At 41.8% G+C, this 15,934-nt stretch overlaps 1 protein-coding gene across 1 annotated transcript in view; it reads right to left on the reverse strand.

The window, feature by feature from the left end:
* The window catches only part of lrfn1 (leucine rich repeat and fibronectin type III domain containing 1), a 639,132-nt gene that overhangs the window by 364,673 nt on the left and 258,525 nt on the right, over window positions 1-15,934 (reverse strand). The window lies entirely within an intron of this gene.

Here is a 15,934-nt window from a genome sequence, read left to right on the forward strand (position 1 = left end):
CCACAACAGAAAAAAACAAAAGTAACTGAAGAACGAGCCAAGAAATAAAAGCTGGCAAGACCCAAATCCTGACACCAACTGCCTTTCCACTCTTCATCCTCTTCATAGCAGCCCTCACTTCTTCTTTGCTAATCTCTTTTACTTCCTGATTTACTCTCACCACATCATCCAGCCTTTTCTCTCGCTCATTTTCTTTATTCATCAACTCTTCAAAATATTCCCTCCACCTTCTCAGTACACACTCCTCACTTGTCAGCACATTACCATGTGCATCTTTTACCACCCTAACCTGCTGCACATCCTTTCCAGCTCTGTCCCTTTGTGTGGCCAATCGGTACAAGTCCTTTTCTCCTTCCTTACTATTCAACTTCTTGTATAGCTCGCAATATGCCTTTTCCTTTGCTTTTGCCACTTCTCTAGTCGCCTTAAGCCGCATCTTCTTGTACTCCTGTCTACTTTCTTCATCTCTCCGACTATCCCAAAACTTTTTCGCCAACCTCTTTCTCCTTATGCTTTCCTGGACCTCTTTATTCCACCACCAAGTCTCCTTGTCTTCCTTCCACTGTCCAGATGTCATACCCAGTACTGCCCTAGCTGTCACCCTCACCACATCTGCAGTACTTTTCCAGTTGTCCAAAATTGCTTCCCCTCCAAATAGTGCTTCTCTCACCTGCTCGCTAAATTTCACACAACAGTCTTCCTCCTTCAGCTTCCACCATCTGATCCTTTGTTGAGCTCTCACTCTCTTCTTAATAATTAAGAAGAGAGAATAAAATAACTAAGATAATTATAGTGGGCGATTTTAACATCCACACAGATGCTGAGAATGACAGCCTCAACACTGCATTTAATCTATTATTAGACTCAATTGGCTTTTCTCAAAATGTAAATGAGTCCACCCACCACTTTAATCATATCTTAGATCTTGTTCTGACTTATGGTATGGAAATTGAAGACTTAACAGTATTCCCTGAAAACTCCCTTCTGTCTGATCATTTCTTAATAACATTTACATTTACTCTGATGGACTACCCAGCAGTGGGGAATAAGTTTCATTACACTAGAAGTCTTTCAGAAAGCGCTGTAACTAGGTTTAAGGATATGATTCCTTCTTTATGTTCTCTAATGCCATATACCAACACAGTGCAGAGTAGCTACCTAAACTCTGTAAGTGAGACAGAGTATCTCGTCAAAAGTTTTACATCCTCATTGAAGACAGCTTTGGATGCTGTAGCTCCTCTGAAAAAGAGAGCTTTAAATCAGAAGTGCCTGACTCCATGGTATAACTCACAAACTCGCAGCTTAAAGCAGATAACCCGTAGGTTGAAGAGGAAATGCCATCTCACTAATTTAGAAGATCTTCACTTAGCCTGGAAAAAGAGTCTGTTGCTTTATAAAAAAGCCCTCCGTAAAGCTAGGACATCTTACTACTCATCACTAATTGAAGAAAAGAAGAACAACCCCAGGTTTCTTTTCAGCACTGTAGCCAGGCTGACAAAGAGTCAGAGCTCTATTGAGCCGAGTATTCCTTTAACTTTAACTAGTAATGACTTCATGACTTTCTTTGCTAATAAAATTTTAACTATTAGAGAAAAAATTACTCATAACCATCCCAAAGACGTATCGTTATCTTTGGCTGCTTTCAGTGATGCCGGTATTTGGTTAGACTCTTCTCTCCAATTGTTCTGTCTGAGTTATTTTCATTAGTTACTTCCTCCAAACCATCAACATGTCTATTAGACCCCATTCCTACCAGGCTGCTCAAGGAAGCCCTACCATTAATTAATGCTTCGATCTTAAATATGATCAATCTATCTTTATTAGTTGGCTATGTACCACAGGCTTTTAAGGTGGCAGTAATTAAACCATTACTTAAAAAGCCATCACTTGACCCAGCTATCTTAGCTAATTATAGGCCAATCTCCAACCTTCCTTTTCTCTCAAAATTCTTGAAAGGGTAGTTGTAAAACAGCTAACTGATCATCGGCAGAGGAATGGTCTATTTGAAGAGTTTCATTCAGGTTTTAGAATTCATCATAGTACAGAAACAGCATTAGTGAAGGTTACAAATGATCTTCTTATGGCCTCAGGCAGTGGACTCATCTCTTTGCTTGTTCTGTTAGACCTCAGTGCTGCTTTTGATACTGTTGACCATAAAATTTTATTACAGAGATTAAAGCATGCCATAGGTATTAAAGGCACTGCGCTGCGGTGGTTTGAATCATATTTATCTAATAGATTACAATTTGTTCATGTAAATGGGGAATCTTCTTCACAGACTAAGGTTAATTATGGAGTTCCACAAGGTTCTGTGCTAGGACCAATTTTATTCACTTTATATATGTTTCCCTTAGGCAGTATTATTAGACGGCATTGCTTAAATTTTCATTGTTACGCAGATGATACCCAGCTTTATCTATCCATGAAGCCAGAGGACACACACCAATTAGCTAAACTGCAGGATTGTCTTACAGACATAAAGACATGGATGACCTCTAATTTCCTGCTTTTAAACTCAGATAAAACTGAAGTTATTGTACTTGGCCCCACAAATCTTAGAAACATGGTGTCTAACCAGATCCTTACTCTGGATGGCATTACCCTGACCTCTAGTAATACTGTGAGAAATCTTGGAGTCATTTTTGATCAGGATATGTCCTTCAATGCGCATATTAAACAAATATGTAGGACTGCGTTTTTGCATTTGCGCAATATCTCTAAAATTAGAAAGGTCTTGTCTCAGAGTGATGCTGAAAAACTAATTCATGCATTTATTTCCTCTAGGCTGGACTATTGTAATTCATTATTATCAGGTTGTCCTAAAAGTTCCCTGAAAAGCCTTCAGTTAATTCAAAATGCTGCAGCTAGAGTACTAACAGGGACTAGAAGGAGAGAGCATATCTCACCCATATTGGCCTCTCTTCATTGGTTTCCTGTTAATTCTAGAATAGAATTTAAAATTCTTCTTCTTACCTATAAGGTTTTGAATAATCAGGTTCCATCTTATCTTAGGGACCTCATAGTACCATATCACCCCAATAGAGCGCTTCGCTCTCAGACTGCAGGCTTACTTGTAGTTCCTAGGGTTTGTAAGAGTAGAATGGGAGGCAGAGCCTTCAGCTTTCAGGCTCCTCTCCTGTGGAACCAGCTCCCAATTCAGATCAGGGAGACAGACACCCTCTCTACTTTTAAGAGAGGCTTAAAACGTTCCTTTTTGCTAAAGCTTATAGTTAGGGCTGGATCAGGTGACCCTGAACCATCCCTGCTATAGACTTAGACTGCTGGGGGGAGTTCCCATGATGCACTGAGTGTTTCTTTCTCTTTTTGCTCTGTATGCACCACTCTGCATTAATCATTAGTGATTGATCTCTGCTCCCCTCCACAGCATGTCTTTTTCCTGGTTCTCTCCCTCAGCCCCAACCAGTCCCAGCAGAAGACTGCCCCTCCCTGAGCCTGGTTCTGCTGGAGGTTTCTTCCTGTTAAAAGAGAGTTTTTCCTTCCCACTGTTGCCAAGTGCTTGCTCACAGGGGGTCGTTTTGACTGTTGGGGTTTTTCCGTAATTATTGTATGGCCTTGCCTTACAATATAAGGCGCCTTGGGGCAACTGCTTGTTGTGATTTGGCGCTATATAAATAAAATTGATTTGATTTGATTCGATTCTTCTTCTTTACCTCTAAAGTCATCCTACAAACAACCATCCTATGCTGTCTAGTGACACTCTCTCCTGCTACCACCTTACAGTCTGTGATTTCTTTTAGCTTGCATCTCCTATAAAGAATGTAGTCCACCTGTGTGCACCTTCCTCCACTCTTATATGTTACCCTGTGCTCCTCCCTTTTCTTAAAGTAGGTATTCACCACAGCCATTTCCATCCTTTTTGCAAAATCAACTACCATCTGTCCTTCCTCATTCCTATCCTTGATACCATATCTACCCATTACTTCCTCATCACCTCTGTTCCCTTCACCAACATGCCCATTGAAGTCTGCTCCTATCACCACTCTTTCATGCTTGGGCACACTCTCCACCACCTCATCTAACTCACTCCAGAAATCTTCTTTCACCTTCATCTCACAACCTACCTGTGGGGCATATGCACTGATGATATTCATCATCACCCCTTCAATTTCCAACTTCACACTCATCATCCTGTCAGACACTCGCTTAACCTCCAACACACTTTTAACATACTCTTCCTTTAAAATGACCCCAACACCATTTCTCTTCCTGTTCTCACCATGGTACAACAACTTGTACCCACCGCCGATGCTCCTGCTCTTACTTCCCTTCCACTTGGTCTCTTGCACACACAATATGTCTACCTTTCTCCTCTCCATCATATCAGCCAGCTCTCTCCCTTTACCAGTCATACTACCAACATTCAAAGTCCCCACTCTCATTTCCACCCTTCAAGTTTTCTTCTTCTCCCGCTGTTCATGGCAACGTTTTCCTCCTCTTCTTCGTCGTCTTCGCCCAGCAGTAGCCCAATTTCCACCAGCACCCTGTTGGGCAATAGCACCGGTGGCGGACGTTGTTAACCCGGGCCGCGACTGATCCGGTATGGGAATTCGATTCTGAGTCTGCATAGTTGGGTTGGCTTGTTTTAACGCCGGATGCCCTTCCTGACGCAACCCTCCTCATTTATCCGGCCTTGGGGCCGCCACTCAGAATGTACTGGCTGCACACCCCATGTGGCTGAGTTTGGATTCTTTGGATCTATGAAGCTTAAATATGAAAAAAAAAGTATCGGTATCGATATCGGTGATACTGGGCCTGTATTTACTTGGTATTAGATCAATACCAAAATTCCCGGTATCGCCCACCTCTACTAATAAGCTACCCCACCAACAAACATTAGCGATGCACTTTGCTTTCATAGGAAATCTTGAACACAACCTTTGCTCTTTGTTCATCGTATTTGTGGCCACTAACAGCTTGGCAGCTGTTTTTGTGTTGGACTGGATGGACCTGGCGGCTCTCTGTTGACTGCAAATATGTAAATGCAGCTTTACTGAAGTAGATTTCTTCAAAATGTTTTGCCGCTTATCCAAGTGACTTTTTTCCCTCTTAAACAGCTCTAACATCTGGTTGAGTTTAGTGCAGGGTTTTTCCAAAGTCGCCCCTCAGCACAGTCCGTGTGTGAGGGTAAAGCCTGTTTCTTCATCTTCTTTGCTTTGAAAGTTTTGGGAGCTCGGTCAGTCTTCTAGTTATGTCGACCACCTGGCATTCAGCTAAGGTGGCCCAGTGCAGTCTCAAAACAACTCTTTGTCCAATTTTCTCACCGAGCTTGAAGGAATGTCCCTGAGATTTTGAGAGTTGAGGATGAAGTGTACACCACGTGCATGCTGAGTTGTCTGAGCTGACCAGAGCAGAGCTGGCTGAGAATTTAACAAATTCCACAAATAAACAACTTTCTCCAATTTTTGCCATGTGGTGTGCCTGCCTGGGAGGACGGGAAACGACACCAAGTGGTGCAAACCGAGAGCTGATTTGGTGAAATCAGCCAAGGTGCACATAACTGTAACTCAGCCCATTCTGCACCAAATTCTGTCGGGTGTGAGAGATGCTTCAACCCAGTAGAGGATGTTGTGGCCTTGTAGAGTCATTGTGAAGGTCACCTCTGACCTCATGGGTCTCTTGTGTGAGTGCCATTCATATTTTAGTGACCCTGTCATGGGAAAATCTAGTCTACTTCACCTGCTCACCAAGGGGACCACAGCACTCTGGGGCGAGGTGACCTTAATGACTGTCCCACAATAACACGGCCCAAAATAAACACACTTTTGATAAGTGGTCAAAGACAAAAAACAACAATTCCAAGGACCAAAATGTTACCATGGTGGCATTTTCTCTTGGTTCAGTTTGCTTTGATATGGTAACATTTCTAACTGGACAAACCGTGGAAATAATAGCCACACATGAGCAAACTGTGCCCACATTGGCCAAAAGTGCTGTTTGTTACCTTTATGTCATACCTATTCTTTGCACTGTGATGACTGTGTTGGCTAGATTAAGTTGTTGACATTTTGCCAAGATCCTGGATGTTTCTGGTGGAAACAGATGGTGGATTGCTTATCACAGCAACATATGTGGAATGGCAAACCTGGTGGCAAGCAGGTTTGCTGGATGTAGGCAACACTATTAAAGTCACTGTTATGGGAATTATGTCAAGTTACTGGCTGTACTGTTGTTGCAGGAAAACATTGGGCTTTAGCATCGGCCAACCCTAGTACAGTCAGGAGGGAATGATATTATCAATATTATAAATATTTATTATTTAATTTTTTTGTAAAAGTTTTTAATTTTAATATTTCTCTATTTTATTGTACCCAGTTCTCAAATCATTACTGTGCTGGTAATTGCTCTGAATTTAAGGAATAAATCATGAGACTGTACAAAAGGTGTCATCATTAACAAAGTGGACACACAAATACAAAGGACATGTCACTTTTCATTCAGTTTCATTCTCAGCTTTACTCCAATAAGCTTATACAAAATGTGTTTTTCAGTTTTATAATGCTCACTTGGATTTTTCTGGCTGACTATTGAGCTGTATTAGTGGGATGATTATTAATAATGAGTTTCATTTGTTGATCACTTTTTGGGACATTACTGTTCTTTTTTTTAACTTTCCAACACTGCGAGTTATCTCAATAAACTCCTCATAGCTGTCCAACAAACACTGTTACTCTGCTGGAGTCAACCTCAGCACCATCTTCTATGTGTAGAAATTGGTCGCACCCAATCACAGAGTTGCTAATCATAACAATGTGATGGGCACAGCGCACAATGAGCAGTTTTCTTGCATGAAAATGAAATGATGATGATGATGATTAGTATTAACAGTAATCCTTATATTTAGTTTGTGGTGACGTACACAAGCAGAATTTCAAATACTGCATCATTTTCCAAATAGTTAGGCCCATAATTTTCCAATTATGGGCCTAACTATAACTTAAACAACACCCACTCCTAATTTTCATCATCCATTCAGCAGGTGGCAGACAGGTCTATGTTCGATTGATGTGGTGTATCACAGCTAGCCAACGTGTAATCAGTTTATCCAAGATATCATTTGTTGTTTTTAACTTAACATGCTCCACAGCCTGTCCAGTGGATTTTTATTTTTATTTTATTTTATTTTTTAGCACTGTTGTTGTGCGTTACCTGTGCTGCTCCACAGCCTGTCTAGTGGATTTTTATTTTGTTTTAGCACTGTTGTCGTGCGTTACCTGTGCTGCTCCACAGCCTGTCTAGTGGATTTTTATTTTGTTTTAGCACTGTTGTTGTGCGTTACCTGTGCTGCTCCACAGCCTGTCTAGTGGATTTTTATTTTGTTTTAGCACTGTTGTTGTGCGTTACCTGTGCTGCTCCACAGCCTGTCTAGTGGATTTTTATTTTGTTTTAGCACTGTTGTTGTGCGTTACCTGTGCTGCTCCACAGCCTGTCTAGTGGATTTTTATTTTGTTTTAGCACTGTTGTTGTGCGTTACCTGTGCTGCTCCACAGCCTGTCTAGTGGATTTCTATTTTGTTTTAGCACTGTTGTCGTGCGTTACCTGTGCTGCTCCACAGCCTGTCTAGTGGATTTCTATTTTGTTTTAGCACTGTTGTTGTGCGTTACCTGTGCTGCTCCACAGCCTGTCTAGTGGATTTTTATTTTGTTTTAGCACTGTTGTTGTGCGTTACCTGTGCTGCTCCACAGCCTGTCTAGTGGATTTTTATTTGTTTTAGCACTGTTGTTGTGCGTTACCTGTGCTGCTCCACAGCCTGTCTAGTGGATTTCTATTTTGTTTTAGCACTGTTGTCGTGCGTTACCTGTGCTGCTCCACAGCCTGTCTAGTGGATTTTATTTTGTTTTAGCACTGTTGTCGTGCGTTGCCTGTGCTGCTCCACAGCCTGTCCAGTGGATTTTTATTTTTATTTTATTTTATTTTTTAGCACTGTTGTTGTGCGTTACCTGTGCTGCTCCACAGCCTGTCTAGTGGATTTTTATTTTATTTTAGCACTGTTGTCGTGCGTTACCTGTGCTGCTCCACAGCCTGTCTAGTGTCGGATTCCCTGTTTGGGAATCCGCTAGCTTAGCGTAGCTACTAGCTCTTAGCCGTTTAGCATGGCGGCTTCTCCTGTCTCTCCCGTACTTTTCTGCTCTGGGTGTGAAATGTTTAGTTATTCCTCGGCCTCTTTTAGCAGTAACGGTACATGTAATAAGTGCAGCTTATTCGTAGCTTTGGAGGCCAGGCTGGGCGAATTGGAGGCTCGGCTCCGCACCGTGGAAAATTCTACAGCTAGCCAGGCCCCTGTAGTCGGTGCGGACCAAGGTAACTTAACCGCCGTTAGTTACCCCCTGGCAGACCCCGTGCAGTTGGGAAGGCAGGCTGACTGGGTGACTGTGAGGAGGAAGCGTAGCCCTAAACAGAAGCCCCGTGTACACCGTCAACCCGTTCACATCTCTAACCGTTTTTCCCCACTCGACGATACACTCGCCGAGGATCAAACTCTGGTTATTGGCGACTCTGTTTTGAGAAATGTGAAGTTAGCGACACCAGCAACCATTGTCAATTGTCTTCCGGGGGCCAGAGCAGGCGACATCGAAGGACATTTGAAATTGCTGGCTAAGGCTAAGAGTAAATTTGGTAAGATTGTAATTCACGTCGGCAGTAATGACACTCGGTTACGCCAATCGGAGGTCACTAAAATTAACATTGAATCGGTGTGTAACTTTGCAAAAACAATGTCGGACTCTGTTGTTTTCTCTGGGCCCCTCCCCAATCAGACCGGGAGTGACATGTTTAGCCGCATGTTCTCCTTGAATTGCTGGCTGTCTGAGTGGTGTCCAAAAAATGAGGTGGGCTTCATTGATAATTGGCAAAGCTTCTGGGGAAAACCTGGTCTTGTTAGGAGAGACGGCATCCATCCCACTTTAGAGGGAGCAGCTCTCATTTCTAGAAATCTGGCCAATTTTTTGGGATCCTCCAAACTGTGACTGTCTAGCGTTGGGACCAGGAGGCAGAGCTGTGGTCTTATACACCTCTCTGCAGCTTCTCTCCCCCTGCCATCCCCCTATTACCCCATCCCTGTAGAGACGGTGCCTGCTCCCAGACCACCAATAACTAGCAAAAATCTATTTAAGCATAAAAATTCAAAAAGAAAAAATAATATAGCACCTTCAATTGCACCACAGACTAAAACAGTTAAATGTGGTCTATTAAACATTAGGTCTCTTTCTTCTAAGTCCCTGTTGGTAAATGATATAATAATTGATCAACGTATTGATTTATTCTGCCTAACAGAAACTTGGTTACAGCAGGATGAATATGTTAGTTTAAATGAGTCAACACCCCCGAGTCACACTAACTGTCAGAATGCTCGTAGCACGGGCCGGGGCGGAGGATTAGCAGCAATCTTCCATTCCAGCTTATTAATTAATCAAAAACCTAGACAGAGCTTTAATTCATTTGAAAGCTTGTCTCTTAGTCTTGTCCATCCAAATTGGAAGTCCCAAAAACCAGTTTTATTTGTTATTATCTATCGTCCACCTGGTCGTTACTGTGAGTTTCTCTGTGAATTTTCAGACCTTTTGTCTGACTTAGTGCTTAGCTCAGATAAGATAATTATAGTGGGCGATTTTAACATCCACACAGATGCTGAGAATGACAGCCTCAACACTGCATTTAATCTATTATTAGACTCTATCGGCTTTGCTCAAAAAGTAAATGAGTCCACCCACCACTATAATCATATTTTAGATCTTGTTCTGACTTATGGTATGGAAATAGAAGACTTAACAGTATTCCCTGAAAACTCCCTTTTGTCTGATCATTTTTAATAACATTTACATTTACCCTGATGGACTACCCTGCAGTGGGGAATAAGTTTCATTACACTAGAAGTCTTTCAGAAAGCGCTGTAACTAGGTTTAAGGATATGATTCCTTCTTTATGTTCTCTAATGTCATATACCAACACAGAGCAGAGTAGCTACCTAAACTCTGTAAGGGAGTTAGAGTATCTTGTCAATAGTTTTACATCCTCATTGAAGACAACTTTGGATGCTGTAGCTCCTCTGAAAAAGAGAGCTTTAAATCAGAAGTGTCTGACTCCGTGGTATAACTCACAAACTCGTAGCTTAAAGCAGATAACCCGTAAGTTGGAGAGGAAATGGCGTCTCACTAATTTAGAAGATCTTCACTTAGCCTGGAAAAAGAGTTTGTTGCTCTATAAGAAAGCCCTTCGTGAAGCTAGGACATCTTTCTACTCATCACTAATTGAAGAAAATAAGAACAACCCCAGGTTTCTTTTCAGCACTGTAGCCAGGCTGACAAAGAGTCAGAGCTCTATTGAGCTGAGTATTCCATTAACTTTAACTAGTAATGACTTCATGACTTTCTTTGCTAACAAAATTTTGACTATTAGAGAAAAAATTACTCATAACCATCCCAAAGATGTATCGTTATCTTTGGCTGCTTTCAGTGATGCCGGTATTTGGTTAGACTCTTTCTCTCCGATTGTTCTGTCTGAGTTATTTTCATTAGTTACTTCATCCAAACCATCAACATGCTTATTAGACCCCATTCCTGCCAGGCTGCTCAAGGAAGTCCTACCATTATTTAATGCTTCAATCTTAAATATGATCAATCTATCTTTGTTAGTTGGTTATGTACCACAGGCCTTTAAGGTGGCAGTAATTAAACCATTACTTAAAAAGCCATCACTTGACCCAGCTATCTTAGCTAATTATAGGCCAATCTCCAACCTTCCTTTTCTCTCAAAGATTCTTGAGAGGGTAGTTGTAAAACAGCTAACTGATCACCTGCAGAGGAATGGTCTATTTGAAGAGTTTCAGTCAGGTTTTAGAATTCATCATAGTACAGAAACAGCATTAGTGAAGGTTACAAATGATCTTCTTATGGCTTCGGACAGTGGACTTATCTCTGTGCTTGTTCTGTTGGACCTCAGTGCTGCTTTTGATACTGTTGACCATAAAATTTTATTACAGAGATTAGAGCATGTCATAGGTATTAAAGGCATTGCGCTGCGGTGGTTTGAATCATATTTGTCTAATAGATTACAGTTTGTTCATGTAAATGGGGAATCTTCTTCACAGACTAAAGTTAATTATGGAGTTCCACAAGGTTCTGTGCTAGGACCAATTTTATTCACTTTATACATGCTTCCCTTGGGCAGTATTATTAGACGGTATTGCTTAAATTTTCATTGTTACGCAGATGATACCCAGCTTTATCTATCCATGAAGCCAGAGGATACGCACCAATTAGCTAAACTGCAGGATTGTCTTACAGACATAAAGACATGGATGACCTCTAATTTCCTGCTTTTAAACTCAGATAAAACTGAAGTTATTGTACTTGGCCCCACAAATCTTAGAAACATGGTGTCTAACCAGATCCTTACTCTGGATGGCATTACCCTGACCTCTAGTAATACTGTGAGAAATCTTGGAGTCATTTTTGATCAGGATATGTCCTTCAATGCGCATATTAAACAAATATGTAGGACTGCGTTTTTGCATTTGCGCAATATCTCTAAAATTAGAAAGGTCTTGTCTCAGAGTGATGCTGAAAAACTAATTCATGCATTTATTTCCTCTAGGCTGGACTATTGTAATTCATTATTATCAGGTTGTCCTAAAAGTTCCCTGAAAAGCCTTCAGTTAATTCAAAATGCTGCAGCTAGAGTACTAACAGGGACTAGAAGGAGAGAGCATATCTCACCCATATTGGCCTCTCTTCATTGGTTTCCTGTTAATTCTAGAATAGAATTTAAAATTCTTCTTCTTACCTATAAGGTTTTGAATAATCAGGTTCCATCTTATCTTAGGGACCTCATAGTACCATATCACCCCAATAGAGCGCTTCGCTCTCAGACTGCAGGCTTACTTGTAGTTCCTAGGGTTTGTAAGAGTAGAATGGGAGGCAGAGCCTTCAGCTTTCAGGCTCCTCTCCTGTGGAACCAGCTCCCAATTCAGATCAGGGAGACAGACACCCTCTCTACTTTTAAGAGAGGCTTAAAACGTTCCTTTTTGCTAAAGCTTATAGTTAGGGCTGGATCAGGTGACCCTGAACCATCCCTGCTATAGACTTAGACTGCTGGGGGGAGTTCCCATGATGCACTGAGTGTTTCTTTCTCTTTTTGCTCTGTATGCACCACTCTGCATTTAATCATTAGTGATTGATCTCTGCTCCCCTCCACAGCATGTCTTTTTCCTGGTTCTCTCCCTCAGCCCCAACCAGTCCCAGCAGAAGACTGCCCCTCCCTGAGCCTGGTTCTGCTGGAGGTTTCTTCCTGTTAAAAGAGAGTTTTTCCTTCCCACTGTTGCCAAGTGCTTGCTCACAGGGGGTCGTTTTGACTGTTGGGGTTTTTCCGTAATTATTGTATGGCCTTGCCTTACAATATAAGGCGCCTTGGGGCAACTGCTTGTTGTGATTTGGCGCTATATAAATAAAATTGATTTGATTTGATTCGATTCTTCTTCTTTACCTCTAAAGTCATCCTACAAACAACCATCCTATGCTGTCTAGTGACACTCTCTCCTGCTACCACCTTACAGTCTGTGATTTCTTTTAGCTTGCATCTCCTATAAAGAATGTAGTCCACCTGTGTGCACCTTCCTCCACTCTTATATGTTACCCTGTGCTCCTCCCTTTTCTTAAAGTAGGTATTCACCACAGCCATTTCCATCCTTTTTGCAAAATCAACTACCATCTGTCCTTCCTCATTCCTATCCTTGATACCATATCTACCCATTACTTCCTCATCACCTCTGTTCCCTTCACCAACATGCCCATTGAAGTCTGCTCCTATCACCACTCTTTCATGCTTGGGCACACTCTCCACCACCTCATCTAACTCACTCCAGAAATCTTCTTTCACCTTCATCTCACAACCTACCTGTGGGGCATATGCACTGATGATATTCATCATCACCCCTTCAATTTCCAACTTCACACTCATCATCCTGTCAGACACTCGCTTAACCTCCAACACACTTTTAACATACTCTTCCTTTAAAATGACCCCAACACCATTTCTCTTCCTGTTCTCACCATGGTACAACAACTTGTACCCACCGCCGATGCTCCTGCTCTTACTTCCCTTCCACTTGGTCTCTTGCACACACAATATGTCTACCTTTCTCCTCTCCATCATATCAGCCAGCTCTCTCCCTTTACCAGTCATACTACCAACATTCAAAGTCCCCACTCTCATTTCCACCCTTCAAGTTTTCTTCTTCTCCCGCTGTTCATGGCAACGTTTTCCTCCTCTTCTTCGTCGTCTTCGCCCAGCAGTAGCCCAATTTCCACCAGCACCCTGTTGGGCAATAGCACCGGTGGCGGACGTTGTTAACCCGGGCCGCGACTGATCCGGTATGGGAATTCGATTCTGAGTCTGCATAGTTGGGTTGGCTTGTTTTACGCCGGATGCCCTTCCTGACGCAACCCTCCTCATTTATCCGGCCTTGGGGCCGCCACTCAGAATGTACTGGCTGCACACCCCATGTGGCTGAGTTTGGATTCTTTGGATCTATGAAGCTTAAATATGAAAAAAAAAAGTATCGGTATCGATATCGGTGATACTGGGCCTGTATTTACTTGGTATTAGATCAATACCAAAATTCCCGGTATCGCCCACCTCTACTAATAAGCTACCCCACCAACAAACATTAGCGATGCACTTTGCTTTCATAGGAAATCTTGAACACAACCTTTGCTCTTTGTTCATCGTATTTGTGGCCACTAACAGCTTGGCAGCTGTTTTTGTGTTGGACTGGATGGACCTGGCGGCTCTCTGTTGACTGCAAATATGTAAATGCAGCTTTACTGAAGTAGATTTCTTCAAAATGTTTTCGCCGCTTATCCAAGTGACTTTTTTCCCTCTTAAACAGCTCTAACATCTGGTTGAGTTTAGTGCAGGGTTTTTCCAAAGTCGCCCCTCAGCACAGTCCGTGTGTGAGGGTAAAGCCTGTTTCTTCATCTTCTTTGCTTTGAAAGTTTTGGGAGCTCGGTCAGTCTTCTAGTTATGTCGACCACCTGGCATTCAGCTAAGGTGGCCCAGTGCAGTCTCAAAACAACTCTTTGTCCAATTTTCTCACCGAGCTTGAAGGAATGTCCCTGAGATTTTGAGAGTTGAGGATGAAGTGTACACCACGTGCATGCTGAGTTGTCTGAGCTGACCAGAGCAGAGCTGGCTGAGAATTTAACAAATTCCACAAATAAACAACTTTCTCCAATTTTTGCCATGTGGTGTGCCTGCCTGGGAGGACGGGAAACGACACCAAGTGGTGCAAACCGAGAGCTGATTTGGTGAAATCAGCCAAGGTGCACATAACTGTAACTCAGCCCATTCTGCACCAAATTCTGTCGGGTGTGAGAGATGCTTCAACCCAGTAGAGGATGTTGTGGCCTTGTAGAGTCATTGTGAAGGTCACCTCTGACCTCATGGGTCTCTTGTGTGAGTGCCATTCATATTTTAGTGACCCTGTCATGGGAAAATCTAGTCTACTTCACCTGCTCACCAAGGGGACCACAGCACTCTGGGGCGAGGTGACCTTAATGACTGTCCCACAATAACACGGCCCAAAATAAACACACTTTTGATAAGTGGTCAAAGACAAAAAACAACAATTCCAAGGACCAAAATGTTACCATGGTGGCATTTCTCTTGGTTCAGTTTGCTTTGATATGGTAACATTTCTAACTGGACAAACCGTGGAAATAATAGCCACACATGAGCAAACTGTGCCCACATTGGCCAAAAGTGCTGTTTGTTACCTTTATGTCATACCTATTCTTTGCACTGTGATGACTGTGTTGGCTAGATTAAGTTGTTGACATTTTGCCAAGATCCTGGATGTTTCTGGTGGAAACAGATGGTGGATTGCTTATCACAGCAACATATGTGGAATGGCAAACCTGGTGGCAAGCAGGTTTGCTGGATGTAGGCAACACTATTAAAGTCACTGTTATGGGAATTATGTCAAGTTACTGGCTGTACTGTTGTTGCAGGAAAACATTGGGCTTTAGCATCGGCCAACCCTAGTACAGTCAGGAGGGAATGATATTATCAATATTATAAATATTTATTATTTAATTTTTTTGTAAAAGTTTTTAATTTTAATATTTCTCTATTTTATTGTACCCAGTTCTCAAATCATTACTGTGCTGGTAATTGCTCTGAATTTTAAGGAATAAATCATGAGACTGTACAAAAGGTGTCATCATTAACAAAGTGGACACACAAATACAAAGGACATGTCACTTTTCATTCAGTTTCATTCTCAGCTTTACTCCAATAAGCTTATACAAAATGTGTTTTCAGTTTTATAATGCTCACTTGGATTTTTCTGGCTGACTATTGAGCTGTATTAGTGGGATGATTATTAATAATGAGTTTCATTTGTTGATCACTTTTTGGGACATTACTGTTCTTTTTTTTAACTTTCCAACACTGCGAGTTATCTCAATAAACTCCTCATAGCTGTCCAACAAACACTGTTACTCTGCTGGAGTCAACCTCAGCACCATCTTCTATGTGTAGAAATTGGTCGCACCCAATCACAGAGTTGCTAATCATAACAATGTGATGGGCACAGCGCACAATGAGCAGTTTTCTTGCATGAAAATGAAATGATGATGATGATGATTAGTATTAACAGTAATCCTTATATTTAGTTTGTGGTGACGTACACAAGCAGAATTTCAAATACTGCATCATTTTCCAAATAGTTAGGCCCATAATTTTCCAATTATGGGCCTAACTATAACTTAAACAACACCCACTCCTAATTTTCATCATCCATTCAGCAGGTGGCAGACAGGTCTATGTTCGATTGATGTGGTGTATCACAGCTAGCCAACGTGTAATCAGTTTATCCAAGATATCATTTGTTGTTTTTAACTTAACATGCTCCACAGCC

This window comes from Thalassophryne amazonica, chromosome 4, assembly GCF_902500255.1.
Source record: "Thalassophryne amazonica chromosome 4, fThaAma1.1, whole genome shotgun sequence".
In the NCBI taxonomy this organism is placed as follows: domain Eukaryota; kingdom Metazoa; phylum Chordata; class Actinopteri; order Batrachoidiformes; family Batrachoididae; genus Thalassophryne; species Thalassophryne amazonica.